Source organism: Lissotriton vulgaris, chromosome 9 (assembly GCF_964263255.1).
Source record: "Lissotriton vulgaris chromosome 9, aLisVul1.2, whole genome shotgun sequence".
NCBI classification, from domain to species: Eukaryota; Metazoa; Chordata; class Amphibia; order Caudata; family Salamandridae; genus Lissotriton; species Lissotriton vulgaris.
Window position 1 is genome coordinate 1,131,945,507 of NC_141697.1, and position 20,013 is coordinate 1,131,965,519.

General features: G+C 42.2%; 1 protein-coding gene across 1 annotated transcript in view; it reads right to left on the reverse strand.

The window, feature by feature from the left end:
* Positions 1–6,929: 6,929 nt before the first annotated feature.
* Positions 6,930–20,013, reverse strand: part of NINJ1 (ninjurin 1) — a 147,978-nt gene continuing 134,894 nt past the window's right edge. The window contains exon 4 of the mRNA XM_086939163.1: positions 6,930–10,641. The gene's annotated coding sequence lies outside the window, so the exon portion shown is untranslated. The remainder of the gene's footprint in view (positions 10,642–20,013) is intronic.

Below are 20,013 nucleotides of genomic sequence, written 5' to 3' on the forward strand. Positions count from 1 at the left end.
ATAAGAATGAGTGATGTAGGATTTGCAGCTATGTAGTCAATGATGAATGGCAACAAAATATTATTTGTTTCCCTTTTTTTGGCAGGCATAGGGAGGATGTAAATGTTTATGATCAGCAAGGGAAGTTCACAGTCGAGATAACATTGTGAAAGCTTCACATCTTGCAAATTATGATCACCTATGTGAATCTCTTCTAGTTTAGAGTTGATTTCAGTAGCTATATAGATGGCAAGGCCCCTACCGGATGGCCTAGCATATAAGATTGTACAACCGGCTTGCTGATTTCAAGGAAAAGCAGGAGGTCCAAAGAGGCTAAGGTCCAAGTATACCTGCTTTAGCCATTGGTTGTTACATGTGGTTGTTTGCTCGAAAGGAGCTTTGAGATTCTTCATGCTGCCATTATCTTTATTGGCAGAATGAGTTTCAATGGGCACGGTCTGGTCGAGTCCATGTGCAGCCTCCTCCACTGGCAGTTCATTAACTGTGGCTATGAGCTTAGGACAAGAGCGGCCGGCATGATTCGCGGGGGTGGAAAGGGGCATGCACGCGGTGGGTCACTTGGGGGGGGGTATGGGTTGGCGGACGCATATAATAAGAATTTTTTTTTTTATTTGCTTACCTTGCCGCCAGGACCCGCGTCACTGCTCCTGCTCTCCTCAAGGAACAGGAAACACAGCCAGGCCCCACTGAAACGCAGCATTGTGATTGGTAGGCGCCCAGGCTCCCCTGACAAATCGCAATGCTACAATGCTGGTTTTGAGCATCCTGGTTAGACGCTCAACCAGGGAATGGGGGCCTGGGCATGTTCTTCAAGCAGGCTGTAATGCGAAAGTTGGCCGACCAAACAGGCATGCGCAATTAGGAGTTGGCAAACCACTCCTACCCTGCATTGCTCCAAGAGCAGAGCAGCCCCTCCCACCTGTCTGCTGACAAAGCAGCACAAACATAAAAAGATAATAACTGAAAGATATTATCATTTTATGTATCCCCTTCTCAATCCCTCACTACTTGAAAGCAGTAGGTGACGCTTCTCTGCCACCGCGTAGGAGCCAGCACTGGCTTAGGGGCTGGTCTAAAGATACAGCACATTTGCTTCTGTTGTGTAGTTGAGACTCCATTTCACTGCTGCTTATTGTGAGCCTTTGCCTCTTGTGCAGTTTTTTTTGTTGGTAGCATTTTCTCGAATTGGAAATTGATAACCAGACCAGGAATAAAAGAATTCGCCCTTAACTGGTTCCGTGCTCAGGACGGCTCCCGGCCATCATGAGTCACGGTAGTCATGTGCTCATGAGGGCCGGGAGCGGTCCTAAATTTGCCGCTCCGCCCACGCGTGATTAATTCCCCGCCTGTGCGGGCAAATTAATCAGTGGGCGAAGTTTGTATGACTCGCGGCCGTCAAGAGCACATGACTACAGTGACTCATGACGGCCGGGAGCCGTCCTGAGCACCGCAGCACTGCGTCCACCCCCCCTCGCCCCTGCACCGTGGAAAAATTAACCTCGCAGCCAAGGGGTTAAGGAGAGCTGTGTGTTTATTTTGCTTTGCTGACAGGCATTGATTGTTCCCTCCATTTGTTTCTCCCTATTAGGCATACTATCATTGGTTCTTGAAGCTAGTGAGTGATGGACTGCCAGAGGACCTGAATTTAGGAGGAGCCTAATTTCTGTTTTGTGCCCTGTATCTAGATAGGATACTAACCTTAAAGTTTTGAGTTGCTGGGGTTCTTGTATATCTATGCTTTTCCCCTGCCCCTGGAACTCCTAAATATAGCAGTGTGTCCAATTTTTCTTACAATAAAAAGAATAAGACCTACATGAGCCACCTAGGTTAAGGTAGATATTCACTGAAACACGCCCTGATGCAGATTCCCAAGGGAAAGTAGGGGAACTGGAGGAATCACAACTGGAGATCAGATTGCTCAGTACCAGATTGTAGAGAAAGGCAATATTTCATATGCACAGCATTTTTTCTTATTTTTTAAAAAAAGTTTTATATAGTGCGAATGTTACCCAGGTAGGTATCAGAGCGCTTTACAGATAGTATAGGTGGGATAAGGACGATATAGATTGAAGTGCCTTGAAACCAAAGGGAAGAAGACATAGGCCAAATGAAAGATGGCGACTGGATAGGAGCAGCGGATTCAAAGGAGGTTTCATTCAAGGCAGGCCTCTGATTCGTACAATTATAGGTCCTTTACCGGGTGTTCTACACTAGGGTCCTACCTGCTTGATGACAATTGGAAGGGCAAGAGATGATAAATGCCTGCAGAGTTGCGAGCAGAGAGGAACTTTCTTCCATATGATTTGGAGTTGCCCTATTATTAAGATGTATTGTGGGTGGGTAAGAAGAGGAGAAAGGGGTTGGTGTTGGGATTATCCCTGGATCCAAGGGCAACCCCGGTGCTTCTTGGCATATGGGAAGACAGAGATGCCACCTGATACCAGAAGCTATTTATAAATCAAGGTTTAATCTTGTCCAAATATCACAGAAATGGGGTACTTGCACCGAGGATAGATGAAGGGTTCAACACAGGAACTGGTGTATGGCAGTAGAAAAGATGGTATACAGAGGTAGAGAATACCCAGAGTAGACCAAAAAGTTATGGAATTATGGGCAGAACAGAGCGGGATTGAAGAAACCTAAATCACAATGAACAAAACCAGCAGACACTCCTAACACAGAGCCAGGGGGGGTCATTGCTGCCTTAATACCATAAGTAGAAGCAAAGAGAAGAAAATCTGAAAACAAGCAAACATATGGTACCCGCAATTATTATCAATGTTGACAGACAGCATACTCCCAATATGTGGACCTGCTAAACTGATGCTAAACGTTGGAAGACACATGGTGTTGTGCGCAATTCCGCTTTTGATGATGGAACATTTGAATTCATGAATTTCACCCAGGTCAATGTTGTGACAGTGATGCCCATGTTGTTAAAGATTACAAATAAGAGAGTACCATATCAAACATGTGCAAAAAAAGATGACAAGGGTAAATGGAATGTTATCCAGGGTCGTGAGCACTCCTTCACGCACATTGTGCACAACTGTTCCAATCTGAGGACAGGAGGACCACTTAGAGGCATATTATCAAGAAACGGCGTTAAAATTATCGCCGCTTTAACGACAGGAAACTGCAGCTAAAGCAGCGATAATGGGCTTGATAATAAGCCCTTGTGAATTCCCATAGAAACCCATGTTCTGGTGTGAACATGGGCTTCTATTGCAAATCTCCAGGGCATATTATCAAGCCCATTATAGCCACTTTAGCGTCAGTTTCCTGCCGCTAAAGCGGCAATAAATTTAACTCTGTTCTTGATAATATGCCCCTTAATTCGTTCACTCAAAGAGGTTGTTTAAAGTTGAAGGGTTTCCTGGAGTAGTATGGAGAGGAGGCCTTGCAAGTGTAAATAAGGCTGTAGTAGGAGTCGAGCCTACACTTAGCTGTTTCTTTTCAGGCTACTAATCTATTCTAGAATGTTTGCAGGACGCTGGAGCTGGGCCATGGTGGGGATATGCAGTGAACATCATTGTCAAGCTGCTAATGAAGAATCAGTTTCGCATTTTTATTTTGGCAAAAGTGCTTGGAACATCAGGATCTGAGCTGCACTTCAGTGTGTTGACTATTTAATTATATCTCTGCTGGGATGGGCGGGGGGTGACTAAAATGGCAATGGCTGATTCTTTAGGTTACCAAACCATTTTCATTTAAAGGATTTACAGGAGTTTGTTTTTTTACTGTTGAAGTTGTTCGGTGGGGATTTTCAGTGCTCCAGCCAGGGCCCTGGCCGGAACAAAATGTAATCTTTAATTTGTTAAGAGATGTGATGAATATTTCACATGTATTGGTTCCAACAACATTGCTACATACATACTACATAAGTGTAGTAATTATTTGACTTAAACAATGCCTCACTGCAACTCCCTGTGCCTTTTCTGCAGAGACATTTGCCTTTTGCCTTCCTGATTTAATGAGTTAAGTTGTAGGTCACTAGTGAAAATCTTTGTTGTTTCTAGAATTACTTTTTGTGTGGGAGATCTACTAGCGGCTAGCGTCTGGCAGGGAATGAGGGTGGAGGGGCAGACAAAATAAAACATTTAAAAATTAAAAACCACTTAACTCTTCCGCCTGCCGCGTCTCTCCTCCGCTTTTCCGGCAGTTCCAGAACCAATCTCAACACAGCAGTGCAGTTTTGTGATTGACCTGAGCACTGTGGATCGGCGCTCAGATGGGGACTGGGGGCCTAGGCATGTTCCCCCAGAGGCTGTGTAAAGCAGCCTAGTGGGGAAAATGCAAAGTGCGCATGAATATTTGGCCGGGCCAAGACGGCCGGCCGGCCAAGCAGACATGTGCACTTGGAGTGTGCTAACTGCTCTTCCCCCAGTGCCTCCAGCCCCGCACCGCCCTGACCCAGCCCTGAACCTGAGGAAAAGAAATTGATAATAACTTCTTTATTATCATTTTAGTTTGACTGTTCAAATCACAGTGTGGGGACGCTCCTCCACCTTAGCGGGGAAGCTGCCCCTGGGGACAGCACTCCCCAACATAAAATGGAACTTTTGTAGAATAGATCTATTGCTTTGTCCATTTTGTTTAACTGCCAGGCAAATGAAGATGATAAAGAATACGTTTACTGAAAAGGTTTGATGGGATGGTCAAGTTTCAATATATTATGGAGTCGCTAGTGATTCACCTTGACCTCTCACACAAGACAAAGTCTCTCAGATGATACTATAGGTACATATCAGCCCAGGTAAATATGTTGACTTCAAGTTTGAATGTGGAAACCTGCACCTTTTCCCCCTCTGCTGGGGACCGGAAGCCTCTGAACCCTCAACCCAGTAGCGATGGATCTATCATCCATCATCATAGTGAACACTGGGTGGGGAAGTGAGAGCAGTCTGCAGCAGGACAGATTGGGATTGGTCAGCCACCAATACCTTGGGAGCTTTCTCCTTCAAGAGCTGAATGGAGTCGAAGAGGCACCCTGGGGGCTGGGGTGCTGGAATTTCAGGTTCCATTGCGGGCCCATATGTGCCAGCTGGCATTGCTGATAAGGAGGCGGCATCACGCTAAAAGCCTCAGAACCATCACAACTGAGATCTAGGGCTGAACCTGAAACATTGGGATCATAGCCTGAATATCTCAGACTCACTGAGGTGGAAGAAAAAAGCATTTAACCTCACCGTTTCCAGTATAGTTTCCATGTATGGGAGCCTCTGTGTGGGAATCAGAGAGGACTTCAGCACATTTATGGAGATGTTTAGCGTCCCACTCTTGTCTGTTGGAGGTCTATGACTCACTGCGATGAGCCTGCCTTTGGCAACCAGTCATTGACGTATGGGATTACATGAACTCTTGACCTCTACAGATTGGCAATGAACACCCTCATCGCTTTCTTGAACACCAGAGCGATAGAGGTGAGGCCAAAGGGGAGCAGGGCAAATTGAAATTGTTCCTGGTCCACTTTGAACCGCAGGTAATATCTGTGGGACGGCAGGACGGGTTTTATGAAAATACACATCCAGGTCCAGGGAGGGCCTGTCTTGGCAGTTCGGACTGGACTGTTCCAATAAGGAACAGAGTCAAGACTGATTTGCGTATGGCTGGGTCCAATCTGAGGTGGCATGGTGAGCAAAAGAACAATGGATTTAATACAGATCTCTTGACTGGGGGAGAATGTTTGATTTGCTCTGCATTCCATCCATCGTCTGTGTGTCTTTAGCTTTCTCACCCTAAGTGTGCTGGGTATGCCCAGATGTAGGCCCCAGGCTCACTGTGTCACTGGAATCAAGCTAGCCTACTGATGAGAGGTGATGCCCCAAAACTGGTCCCAGGATGCTTGTTTCCGGTCCAGGGAGGACTTGGCTTGGTAGTTTGGGCTGGACGGTTTCCATAAGGAACAGGGTCAAGACTCATTTGCACATGGCTGGGTCCAAACTGGGGTGGTATGGTGAGCAAAAGAACAATGGATTTAACCCAGATCTCTTGACTGGGGGTGAATATTTGATTTGCTCTGCATTCCATCCATCATCTGTGTGTCTTTGGCTATTGAGGACCACCACTGTCAACAACTCTCACCAGCCTTTTTAGGTAATGAGTCCCTCTTTTGGAGATGCCCATCATCACATAGCAATCATACTCTATTTAGTGTGACAAATATTTGTTATTGCAGTTTCTTGTGAAATTGCACACACTCATCTTTGCATACACCATAAATATTCTGGTAGAATTGGGCTTTCTCTATTCCCAGAGATTGCCATGGGTTTTCATGTTTTAATATACACACATTGATCAAAACATGACTGCAGTCTTTCTCCAAGAATCTATAAAGAGCAACTAGCCACTATGCAGGTGCGCAGCCTTTCTGCTACTGACTTCACATGCTATCATTCATTCACACTCTTTGAAGACCCTTTTTTTAAGATCAGCAACTTCTCCAGTCTTCATCTCTGGGGGTCCTGGTGCTGATAAGTGAGTGAGACTCTTAAGCTACGATATGGTCTCAATTACTATATTTACTCATTCTCCTGTTCCAATGTGTACATTATCTCCAACTTTATAGCTCTGCCCTGGGCAACAGCAATCGTTATCCCACGTAGCAGCATTGAGCACTAGGTTGGGAATGTTTCACCCACAATATTTGCCTTACCTATACCACGATTTTCATTTCACTTCACATGTGTTCATATTAGTGAGGGCTGGTGTTTTGGAGTAAACAACTCAAAAACGTTTCTCACACACAAAAATTCTTTGAAAAACCTTATTCTTGTTAAAATTACAACCTACTTATTACAAAAAAATGATTGTGTCCATTTAATAAAAAAAGAGAATAAAACCTCACTTACCATAGTTAACATTCGCCTAAAGAGTAATATTTTGTTCATACTTTTTGACGTGATTAAACGCATAACCCGGCATTGGTATATACTTCAAAAAATGTATTTATTTACTAAAGTAACAAGAAGTTTTGCATTGAAAACAATTAATAAAAACAATTATTGAAATGTATTTTTTTAATAAATGTAATATTAAAATAATGGACACCAGTACAAAAAACAATATAAATGAAGAATAAACTATACATTTTCCATGATTTGCATTCATAACCTGGTGTGTCAAATTGAAGGAACAGGCACACATTTTTTCCAGGACAAATATTGCTTCCCCATTCAATATTTATGATTATCTGAACATTTTGTTCAGGTAACCAATCATTGAGATTACCTATTGTTCAGTTTGTAAATAAATGTGCTTAGGTTTATGACCACAATGGAAGACTTAAATAGGTAATAAGATTACCAACAATAAAATTGCCAATTAATTTACAAACAAGAATTGAGGGAATAAGCTTTTTCATTAACAACCCCTGGCTGTCTTCTGCACACATCATCAGTCTAATAGTGATGCTGGATGCTAATGCAAACTTCGGTTTAAACTGGGATCAGCTTAGGAATGGTAACCAAAATCATCCTGGCAAAAAGGTTCAAACACGCCCTACTTTTTTTTTCACTGTCATCCTTCCTTGCCCTTGCTTTGCCTGATGCCATAAGAAGTGGCAAGCTCAAGATAGTGAGAGAAGCTGTGGCTTGGCTTGACTGTATTCTACACTGTTGGGCACTGGAGTTTAGGGTTCGCATCTAGCAAATAAAAAAAAAGAAATACTGGAACCAGAAATGTAAGTAGTCAGGTAAATGTTAAAATATAGCGACTGCTTTTGCTCTATCACTGTATAGACAACTGAATGTTCTCCTCAAAAAGTCAGGACTTGGAACAGGGACTTTGTGAATGAGGGTTCTGCATTCCAGCATTTTTCAATTGTTGATATCCACTAAGTTTACCATTACTGTCTTAATGATTATAGACTAAAAATATTTTATGGATGTAGATCACAGTATCTTCTCGCCAAAGCTAAATCATTTTCTTGCAGCAGCAAAACACTACTGTGGAATAAACTCATTGGTTTTAATTTTCAGTGCCCAGTGAGTGATGGGTTTGTTGTCATAGGCTGAAAAAAGTATGCAGGAAATCCATTAGACATTTAATTTAATGGTACGGATTTCAGACCTGGTTGAGATTAAGATTTGTGCACATTTAGAGTTTGAATTGATTCAGAAGACCACTGGTGCTCAAGATACATTCATTGTTTTGGCAAGACAAATGTTTAAAGCTTCTAATTCTGGGTCTATATGTGCACCACTCACTCAGGGCAACACCTCTCTATAGCCAGAAAATGTCACTAATAGAATTTAAATGTATTGCCAGGAGTAGTTCCATTCGAATTGACATGCTGTCACGGCCAAAAAAGATGCGCATGATATGATTAGCTCTGGGACAAACGCTAGTCGACTTACATCAGTGTAAAACTATTTCAACATCAGTTTGTATTGCAACTAATGTACTTAGAAACAGGTACATTGAAAACTGCTGTTTGAGACATCAGAAAATATGCCCCTAGGACATTTGTACATATGAAGTAGTTGTTAAATGAAAACATAGGGCCCGATTAGTAGTTTGGCGGTTCAGGAGCAGCCCGCCTTGCCACCGCCCAGCTCCAGGGCCGTCAAACAGGGCCGCCGCACTCCCACCAGATTACCAGTTTTTCATAATCGTGGCACGGTGTTCCTGCGACAGTGTCTTACAAAGGCACCTATGTATGCCTTAGAAAGGCTCTACAGCAGTACCGCCACAGAATTTTCCAGCATGGCATGGACTAAGAAGGAAATGCTGTGCTGGATTTATGGGGTGCATGAACACAGAGGGGCACAACATGTGTCCCCCTGCATGCACCCCATACATAGGGCATGAGGAGGCCCTGTAGTGCCGCCTTTGTTTCATGTCCGCCAGCAGTTTCATGGAGGAAGCACCGTCATGACAACGTTCACTGTCCTGAAACTTGTAATATTCATGACGATGCCACTGCGGCACCGTCAGCATATTATGAGCCCCTGACCACCTCAGGACTGCCAGGGAATGCGATTCCTTGGCTGTTGCAGCCGTGGAATGATGGTCCAGCTGCCAAAGTTGTAATAGGGCAGTCGGTACGCCGGTGTGATGGTGGCTGGACCGCCATGCCCTCGCGAGCCTGGTGGTCCTTGGACTGGCAGACTCATAATCAGACCCATAGATTTAATGAGGAAAGGAAGACATTGGATTGCTCTCTCATAGGATGTGCCCATAAAGTGCATAGATAATTATATATAAAAAAGTTTAAGTCCTACACATAATTTTTATAAAATAATTGCCTGTGTAAAATATATATTTCAGTTCTATTATACATAGAGGAATGTTTGTATACATGCTGCTTTTGCTTTCAATGAATGATATCTGGTGATTTTTGAAAAGTGAAACAAAATAAACATTTGAAAATCTCAAGCCTTGGTTCTTTTGGGAAATATCTATGATGGCTTAAGGTAGGTTTTGTAAATTGTGTTTGGGACTCCTGGAAACTCACACATAACTCCCAAGAGTCACGGACAATATTATTTTAAAATGTTCCGGCATACTGAGTTTAACAAAGTATTATGGTTAGTAAAGTATATTTCATTCGAACATATGTCTTTTAAAATGTTTGGATCTTGAACAAATTTAACAGGGTGTCATTAAAACTGTCCGAGAAACCAACAAATAAAGCGCAGATGAAGGTTTCGAAGTTCCCTTGTTTGATTCCACTTCTAATGCCAAGTTTCACTACAAATAATAACGTGCTATCTCTGATATCAGTGTTACAGTACATAGAAAGTGTAAAATTGCAACAAAAATAGAAATGTCTTTAATTGAAATATTGACCATTGAGTTCTGCATAGATTGTTTTTGTGTAGAGTATTTTCTGCAGATTTTTCTTTTCTTAGATTTGAAGTACTCACTATGTAGTACTTGCTCAAATTCCAGAAATGTAGCTCTTTAAAATTCCTTGATTATATCTTACACTTACTGTGGATTTGGATATTAGTTTTAGTTGGAGAAACATTTATCAAAAACACTGCATTCTTCTGCCATTTAAGCAGCATACAGCTACGCTTCTGAACTATTCAGCCGGTGTCCTAAGCAAGGTATGTTGTCCTTTTCAATTTGGAAGCAGAGTTGGTAGTAGTGAGGTGTAAGGTGTCAAAATTTGAAATTCCATATTTTCCTGCTGCTCAGAAAGCATTAGTTAAAAGAGGTGCACACATAAAAGATGCAGAAGATTTTTCAACACTCCTGCTATATTGAATCAACTAATCCTAAAATATGGTTGACTCATTCCTGATAAGGTGGAGATGAGGGTTCATTCCTTTTTCATCCGTGGGCAGTTTAGCAAGGAACATGAGGTATTAATTTCCAATTATCTTCCGCCAGCCATGCAGGTTTTTCTGGTCACTGAGTATCTTGATATTAATTGTTGTATATGTTGAGTAAGTGAAGGTCAGATGAGGCTCTACATATGAAACCCCACTGCTTGACGTTTTTATCACTTTTAAAAATGAATGTATTTGGTGAAGACAGCTGAAAAGGATCCACATTCTGGTTGCAACAGCAATACACAGAGAACTTCCGAAAATGAGATAGCAGAATAAGGTAGAAGTTGCAGTCCTTCATTGTTGCTCATTCATACTGGCAATCTACAGTTATCTTCCTTCAGTAAGTGAGCCCGAATACCTGAAATAGAGTAAATGTAAAACAGTACTGTTATAAATTAGTTATAAATTAAAATACAATTTAAATGTAATATTAATTTACTTGAATACTGTATTTCTGTCAACGCATGTGCTACAGTTATGCTTGCTGCATGAACCAAGCCACAAAGGCCAGCACATTGTTTTACTAGCCTTAACAACCTTAGAGGGGTGAGAAGGATGGAGGAAGCAAGAAGAACAACCATTATTTGAACCAACATATTAAAAGAAGAACACTGCAGGTAACCAAAAATAGGCATTTACCTTAGGCTTATGGTAACAAAATATGTGTGTGAACCGACCGTGAAACGTGCATACTAAAACCTCATCTCTTGACTTTACTCAAAGACAGCTCTTCTCTCTTAAATATTGTTGCAATGTAATTTAAAATGGGACTTCATCGCAAACTTTAGTACAATTGTTTCCTATGAGGTAATCACCCATGCACATTAAGAGAGTGTTCTCATTAACAAATCCAGTTATAGCAGAGTCAACTACCTGTCAATACTTCACATTAAAGCAATATTATGTATACCTATGAAACACTTGCAACGTGAAAGAACACTGCACATAACCCAAAATAGGTATTTACCATACCTCTCATTTTAAATTAGGCTCATGGTACCAAAATATGTGTGTGAGCCGACAGGGAAACGTGCATACTAAAACCGTTTCCTGACTTGGATGGCAAGTACATGAAGGCTTATATTTTCGAGTTTTCATTTTATTTTAAAGCCAAGCAGTGGCTAGTTTGTGTAATGAGTTGACCTTCCAAATGCCGTTGAGCTTTACTGTGTGTAGACACATGTAAGTAACACCATGAAGGATGCATAACACAATCGCCTTTGCACTATAATTTTAACCGTGTGATAGCAAAGTTAGGATTACAATACTGACTTTATTAAACTGGACAGAACTCGTTTTACCTCTCTCACAGATCAAATGAGTGAATTAAATCCTCAGGGGTTGAGTATTAACAAGGGAGCGGGATTTTATTAGCCGGTATAGCCCAGCTATGAAGGGCTATAAGGCTATTAGAACATTCTGCCACTAGAGGGCAGAATATTCTAACAAATTAAACAGAGGCCTCTCGGAACCTGAGGGAATTGAAATACCCTTGGGCTCTGAGAGGCCTTTGTTTGAACAGCATTGGAATGTTGCTCTGCAGGCCTTTACCAGCCCATTGAAGCATGGAGCACTCCATTGTCGGAAATTGAGTGCTCCACATCGCAATGTTCTAATTACCTTGCAGCCACTTCCAATTTGTCCATCACTGATCAAGAGGACTGACTGTAATACCTCTCTCACAGATCAAATGAGTGAATTAATACCTGAGGGGTTGAGTATTACATATCAACCAAAACTAACTGTGAAGAGGGCCAATTAGAGCGCACAACAGACCAATGACTAAGTCATGGTCTAGAGGAACCCAACGATGAATCATGGCACTTGTAGCGGGGAAGGGTTAGCATACTTTTATGGAAATGCTAGACAAGACGTTCACTGGCTAGCAAGTTCACTCTTCCCTCAAAAAAGGGCCACTTATTACATCAGGCTAATGCCCTATTACTGATCTTTCTGTATATATGTCTCTTATCATTTAGGAAACAATTAAAGACACTACTCTTCCCTAAACCAGAATAATCAGTAATCAATGCGGTTACCGTACCCCTCAGCACCAAACCTCAGCGCCGTGATATCCTACCTAGGATGATTGTTAGCGCTTTATAAATAAATTAAATACAAATACAAATTAAATATATTTGGGCTTTGCTTTGGAGGACTAAATACAGAGATGAAATTTGCATCCTCGGTTTGGCAAGTGTTTCGTTCAACCGGGATAATATTTTACCTTGAGGAATGCAACAGGAATTGAAGAGGCACATTTAGTCACTACTTTGAACTGCAGCACAGGCAGAATGTTGTTGTATAATATGACAACAATATTATAAATAGTTCTCTACAGATGGAGGAAAGGCAGAGAAAGATATGGGTTAGTGTTGTATATTTATACGTACTTCAATATGACTACTTGGTGTCTGTAGCCCTTTCTTAGTGTTCTTATCTTACCAGTCTCCCATACTACCTATGAGTGTTCTATCTGTGATGTGAAGATTCCAGCCTTGGCAGTTGATGGTCTGGTCAGCTGTGAGGTTTACTGCTCTGCTGTCTTCTGCTGTGTATCTTAATAAATCTATCTTAATACCTTGAAGACCTGTCCTGCTGCCTACCTATGTTATTTACAACAGTTAGAAAGAGGGTTGGGTGAAATAAGCATGATAATCTCTGTTACTTGGAAGTCGCCAGCTATTTTAAAAACAATTGAATGTGATTTAAGAGCATATGAACTCTTGCTCAATTTATAAAGCTTGCAGCACATTCAATAAGACAGTAAAGGCCTTAATATTAACAAGATGATAAGATGATTGAAAAACCATGAAGAAGACTGCGGATAACAACAATACAAAAAATTCCCTCGTGGCCTCAACCTTATTTATCAATCGACAATGTTCAAGTATTTTCAAAAGATCATTTCTAATTAACACGGGTACGCTAATTTATTCAAAATATACTTGATATTTTATTCATTTTTTTCCCACAACATATCAAAATTACTTTTCATATTTTTTATATATATTTCTTTTTAACATTTTCATTACATTATTCTTTTCAGTTGCATTAGCTAAAAATCTATTCTTCAAATACATATATAACAAATTTGATGTACAAAAAAACATTTTTGGGGTGTTTTTCCTCTCATAAAAAAATCAAAGATACCCTTGTAACCACACACCTATGTTCAAACATACATTACACATTCATTCATCTACAAGCACTTCACTAAACAGTCAGGAAAATCTCTTTTCTCTGTATCTGAGGTTGTACAGGTAAAAGTTGGTTACTCTTCACGCCAGGTCGACATGCATTTCGGAGGGCTTGTACCACCTTCCTCAGGACCAAACAGACATAAGTATGCCTCCTTAAAGTGTGGATACATGGTATCCTCTAAGCACTCTCAAAGCGTATAGCATGAGATGTCAGTAGCTAAACTTCCGCAATCTCGTGGCGAGATGCCTTAACAAAGAGCACCGCAGGTTTCCGACATGTGTCGCTTGAATGGTGTGTTCAAATAATCAATAGCGTAGGTTCCATTAACACTTTGCTTTCAGCTTAACAAATATGTCTTCATCGGTATTATCCTGTAGATTAGTTTTCCTGAATCATCATCGCTGAGTTCTCAACATCAACCGTGTATTTCTTCCGAGTTCTCTCATGCCGCCATCAGACTGCGGATAAGCATTATGGAAGATGGGCCTATAGCTAAAAAGAAGTCCACATGGTGTGGCAAGGGGATTCTTAGCCTACTAATAGCAATCTAGCAGAGAAGCATACATCTGCCATTCTCTGTCATTTACTCACCATTCTAAACAACATATAAAAAAAGTTAGTTCCCATGAGTAACGATCTTCCAGTTGGTTCTTCACCTGCTGAATAATTTTAAGCGCCAGACTGTATCCAAAAATATGCAACACCTCCCCTTTCTGGTAGGAGGTGAAAACTCACCACAATAAGGTACTGTTCTGGACTGCCTTGCTCTTCTAGTTGTATGCATACCCCATAGGAGCTGGTAATCAGACCCAATCCCCATCTGTATGGTCAATTTAAGAGTTAACAACTCTGAGGTTCCAGCCAATGAAGTCACTCCTCCACCAATGGAGAATGTGGTGGAGAGTAACAGGTAGGAAGGGTGAGGGACTGCCCTACATGGGACGGGGTCATCAATCTGCAGAGGCAAGTCGCTAAATCCCAAGGACTAACTTGTCCGGGAGGAAGCATGTGAAAGGCGGTATGATGCTAATCTTTTGCAACTCACTGATGTACCTCAATAATACAACTGCTACAGGGAAAACTGTTTTAAAATGTAAGAGATTCACATGGCAACTGTGAAGGGGCTAAAAAAGTAGCACCAATTAAAAAAAAATCAGAACAAGATTCAAATCTCATTTGGTCATCACACATGGAGTAAGAGGAAATACATGTAAGTCCCTTCAGAATTCAAATAATGATTAGAGATATAAAAGGCAGCTCTGTATCATTTGACAGAGCCCAATGCACACCCCATCTTCACCAGCGATAGGGCGAAACACGAAACAAGCAACCACAGGAAGACAGATATTCAAAGGATCTACATTCTGCTTGGCGCACTAGTGGCAAATCTGTTTCACCTTCCAGATTAGACCGATTAAGTGGGGGGCAACAAGCTGGCATTATGAGATTGACCACTCTGGTGGTAGCTGGAAGGTGCTCAGTTGTCACCACTGAATCTCCAGGCATGAAGGTGGAGGCTCTGGAGGTTGGGGTGCAATATCAAACACTACTGGGAGTGAAGACCTTCTATGAGAAGTATATGGAATGGGGGAGCAGAAATTCTGCGAAGCACAGCCTTCTCAGCCAGTCTGGGGCAATGCAGATGGCTAGGGCCCAATCCTGACAACCATCCCCAGAAGTAGAGGAACCAAGGGTATGAAAAAACACATACTGGTTTGCAAAATTCCACCTCAAACGAAATGCATCCTCTAATGCTCCCTGCAACCAATCATGGAAAGCACAATACTGCAGGCAATAGGCTTTGCCATGAGAGGCAAAGAGGTTTACCTGAGGTGCTCCAAACAGGGTAAAGATATTATGAACTACCACCATGTGGATATGCCACTCGTGATCGGCAAAATGACACTAACTGAGACTGTCAAGCCTGATATTCATTGATATGGATGGATGGCTGGTGACAAGCCAGATCTCATGCTGAATGTCCAATCCCATAGCTTCAAGGCTTATCAACAGAGAAGATGAGACTCCATTCCTCCTTGCTTGCTGATGTATCACATGGCAGTCATATTGTATGTTGACAGGAGAGCCCAAGTCGAAAAGCATACAATAGGTTGCCTATAGGAGATCTGACACCATGTGTAGTGAACTGACTTTGAATAGCCAGTCACCTAAGTGCACGATACAGAAATATTTACGGTTCTCAGATTTTCTGCCACCACTGCCATGACTTTGATGAAGGCTTGCGGTGCAAATGTCAATCCAAACAAGAGGACCTCAATCTGGTAGTGGGTAGACCCTAACACAAACAGCAAGTACCTCCTGTGAGACTACAGGACTAGTATGTGGAAGTAAGTGTTCTGCAAGCTCCAAGACACCATCCAGTTTTAAGCTTTGAGTGTCAAAAGGACCTGAGCTAGGGACAGAATCTTGAATTCTTCCTTGCACTGTAACAAGTTCAAGACTCCAACACCTAACATAGGACAAAGCCACGGCTGTCCTTCTTGGGAACCAGGTAGTACAGAGAGTAGCACTCCTGCTCATCTTCCAGGTCTGAACTAGCTCTGCAGCTCCTTTCTGCAGCAGGGTTGCCACATCCCACTGCAGGATCAGAAAATGGCCTTCCATCTGAGGGGACCAGGAATGGGGAATCTGGGGTGGAGCCTACTGGAAGGGTAGGGCTTACTGTGGCATAGTGGCTTATGTTAACATGTCACACAGTATGTTTGTTATCATGAGGGGAATGTGGAATGTTGGGGATGGACGGAAGGGAGACAGCGGTTGGCGGCTGAGGTCCTTTAATAAAGAAATACTTTACGTTGCTCCAGTATATGTCTTTTCGATTATGCTATACTTCACACCTACCCCTTTCTACTATCTAAAGGACCCACTGGTCCAAAGTAATGGTCTTCTAAACCTGTAGAAAGGTTAATACCCATCCTCTCAACGGCTGCACATGCACCTTCAAGGGGAAGTTACAGTGGCTTTACAGTTAGTGAAGGGGAAGATGAGGAGGAGGGGGAAACAACCGTTACAACGCAACTCTTACAACGCACTACCATTACAACGCAGTCATTACAGCGCAACATCCCTTACAACGCATGCCATTACAATGCAACCATTACCACGCATGACACTACAACGCTTACAATTACAACTCATGTCATTACAACGCAGTCATTACAACACATACCATTACAACGCATATCATTACAACGCATAGTACCCTTACACTATCCAACACTTACCCTAGTGTTGCACCCTCTGTAGTTAGAATAGTAATTTTTACCTCTACACTATCCAACACTTACCCTACTGTTGCACCCCCTGGAGTTAGAATACACATTTTTACCCCTACACTATCCAACACTTTCCCTACTGTTGCACCCCCCCCCCCCCTCGGAGTTAGAATAGTAATTTTTACCCCTACATTATCCAATACTTACCATACATGCAATGTAATGGTATGCGTTGTAATGGTATGCGTTGTAAAGATAATATGCGTTGTAATGGAATGCGTTGTAAAGGTAGTTTTTAAATATTCGTTGTAATGGCATGCGTTGCAATGGAATGCGTTGTAATGGATGTTGTGTTGTAAAAAATGCGTTGTAAAGGTATGCGTTGTAAAAGTATGCGTTGTAACATTAAACATCCGGAGGAGGGGGGGATACTGGAGCTCTTGGCCTCTTTCTTTTCCTCTCCGTCTATACTGATGGAGAAGCTGGTTTTGCTGCAGGGGAGGTTGAAAGTAAGCATGGGCGGAAAATCCGTTTCGCTCGCGGATTTTGCGGATTTTCGGTAAATTCGCAGTCCGCGAGATTTGCGAATCTCCCGCAAAATCCGCAAATCCGCGAGCAGCGGATTTTGCTCGCACTGTTCGCGTGAGTTCGCGGCTTCCCAGTACAACTTCGCGCCCCGCGAATAAGTGCAAAATTGCAGAAATACGAGCAAAACTGAAACTACTTACCAGGTTCAAAAGTTCAGGCTCATCATTAGTAGCCATTTCCTGTAGTGCTTCCTGAGGGGCCCCTCCAGAGTTCAGTTGCCAGTTGCAACTATTATGTGACCCTGCTCTGAACCTCAGAATAGTTACACATATGCCACAAAGGTCCTGAATTACAGCTAAGGGAGACAAGCAGGAGCCAGGCTGGAAGTTCAAATCCATTAATCAGCCCCTAATTCATTATTGTCAGTTGGGGCAGGGCAGGTGTTGTAACTAATTTTGCAACAATGAAAGCACTTAGCAAGTGCAAAAGATCACTAATCAGGAAGCACTAAGGAAGCAGGTGCCAGCTAAAAAAATATTCTGTGACACATTAATCAGCCCCAAATTAATTCAGGTCACTTGAGGCAGGGAAGGTGTGCTTGTGTTGCCCCAATAATGTACACTGACTGGACAACCAGAGGGTGCTGTGATGAAACAGAGGGTGGCATGGGTGGGCCAGAGGGTGGCATGAGTAGTCAGAGAGTGGCAGTGGTGACAGAGAGTGGCAGTGATGAAGAAGAGTGTCCCAAACAGGCTGGACACGTAGAAACAGCAAGTTCGCGAAACTTGCGACCCGACAGGTAAGTTCGCAATTTGCGACATTGTACAAAACCCTCGCGAACTGGCAGAAACCCGCGCAAACACCAAAAAAACAATTCGCGAGAATTCGCGGATTTTGCGGATTGCGAGTTCGCAAATCCGCAAAATTTGCGAACGCGAGATTCGCAAAATTCGCCCATGCTTAGTTGAAAGCGCAGATGTTGGTGAAAGCTGAAGCCTCATGAAAAGCCTAAAGAATTTACAAAATTTCCTATAATCTCTGCATGTGGTTCAAGGCCCAAATATAAGGTCATTGCTCTCCCTGCCTTAAATCTTTCAAGGGCATCATCAGCCTTGTCCCTGAAGAGATGAGCTCCTTTGAAAGACATATCCATTAATGCCCCTTAATATCTTATGAGACCCCAGTCGGGTTGAGGCAAGCATGCCTTTGCAAGGTCACTGAAGAACCCATGGCCCTGTCCACTGAATTTCAGTATCTAATGCAGATTTAATAATATGCTTGGTAGCATCCTGCCCATCTCTGACTATCTCCATAAACTCGTCCTTGTAGTGGCCTGGGAATTTAGGCACCACTAAGGCTGCCAAGTCCCACAAGGTATGGATGTAACTACCAAGCAGGAGTGCGTCATTGACAGATTCAAGAGCTATGCTACCCTCAGAGAAAAGATTCTTTCCAACAATCTTCAATCTTTTGTATTTCCTATCTTGCAAAGCTGCCGGGAACACATCAGGAATTGGCTTCAAACAAGCATAAAACTGAACCACTAGGCTTTAAGATGACGGGTGAATCAGCAGAAAGCTTTATGCTACTTACCCAGTAAGCATCTGTTCTTGGCATGTAGAGCTCTAGATTCACATGCTTTGCGAACTCTTGTCATCTAGTGTTGGGTCCGGATGTTTGCAAGTTGTTTTGCTTCGAAGAAGTCTTTCCCAGTCATGAGGTAAGGCGACTCCTCCTTTCGGTGATAGTGCGCATGGGCATCAAGTCCATTGTTAGATTGTTTTCTCGCAAGAGGGTGAGAATGGAGTGAATGTAGTACAGACTTGTCCATGCATGTGTAATGTAAATAATTAAAACTGTCACAACTACAGGTGCCGGAGAGGTGGGAGGGAGCATGTGAATCTACAGATCTACAAGTCAAGGACAGATACTTACTGGGTAAGTAGCATAATCCGTTTGAGGCATGTGTGCTGTAGATACACATGCTTTGCATAGATTATATACCACTATTCTCCCAAAGCGGTGGCTAACCTGTAGATGTTACAGTTGTCTGAAATAGTGTTTTAAGTACTGCTTGACCTACATTAGCTTGTTGTCGTGCTAACACATCTTACACAATAGTGTTTGATAAATGTGTGTGGTGTGGACCATGCTGCTGCCTTACATATGTTATCTATAGGGATGTTACCTAAAAAGTCCATAGACGCTCCTATTTTACAAGTGTAATGTGCTCTAGGAGGTATAGATAAAGTTGTTCTAGCTTTAGCATAGTAGGTTGGAATGCATTTAACAATCAATCTTGCAATACCTGATTTAGAGATCGGATTGCCTTTGTGAGGTATAGCAAATGCAACAAACAGTTGTTTTGTTTTGTGAAAATCTTTTGTTTATGTAGTACAATAAAGCTCTTTTAACGTCAATCGTGGGAAGAGCACGTTCTGCTACAGAATCAGGTTAATGAAAAAATACTGGTAACTCAACTGATTGGTTTATATGAAAAGCAGAAATCACTTTGGATACGACTTAAGGGATGGTGCGAGAAATACCCTATCTCTGTGTAGATGAAAGAAGGGTTCTTCTAAGGTTAATTCCTGTAGCTCACTAACTCTCCTCAGTGTTGTGATCACAATGAGAAAAGCAACTTTCTGTGAGAGAAATTGTAAGAGGCACTTATGTAATGGTTCAATAGGTGGACCCATGAGCCTTGTGAGAATAATGTTGAGATTCCAAACTGTGGCACAAGGAACCCTAGGTGGTATTAC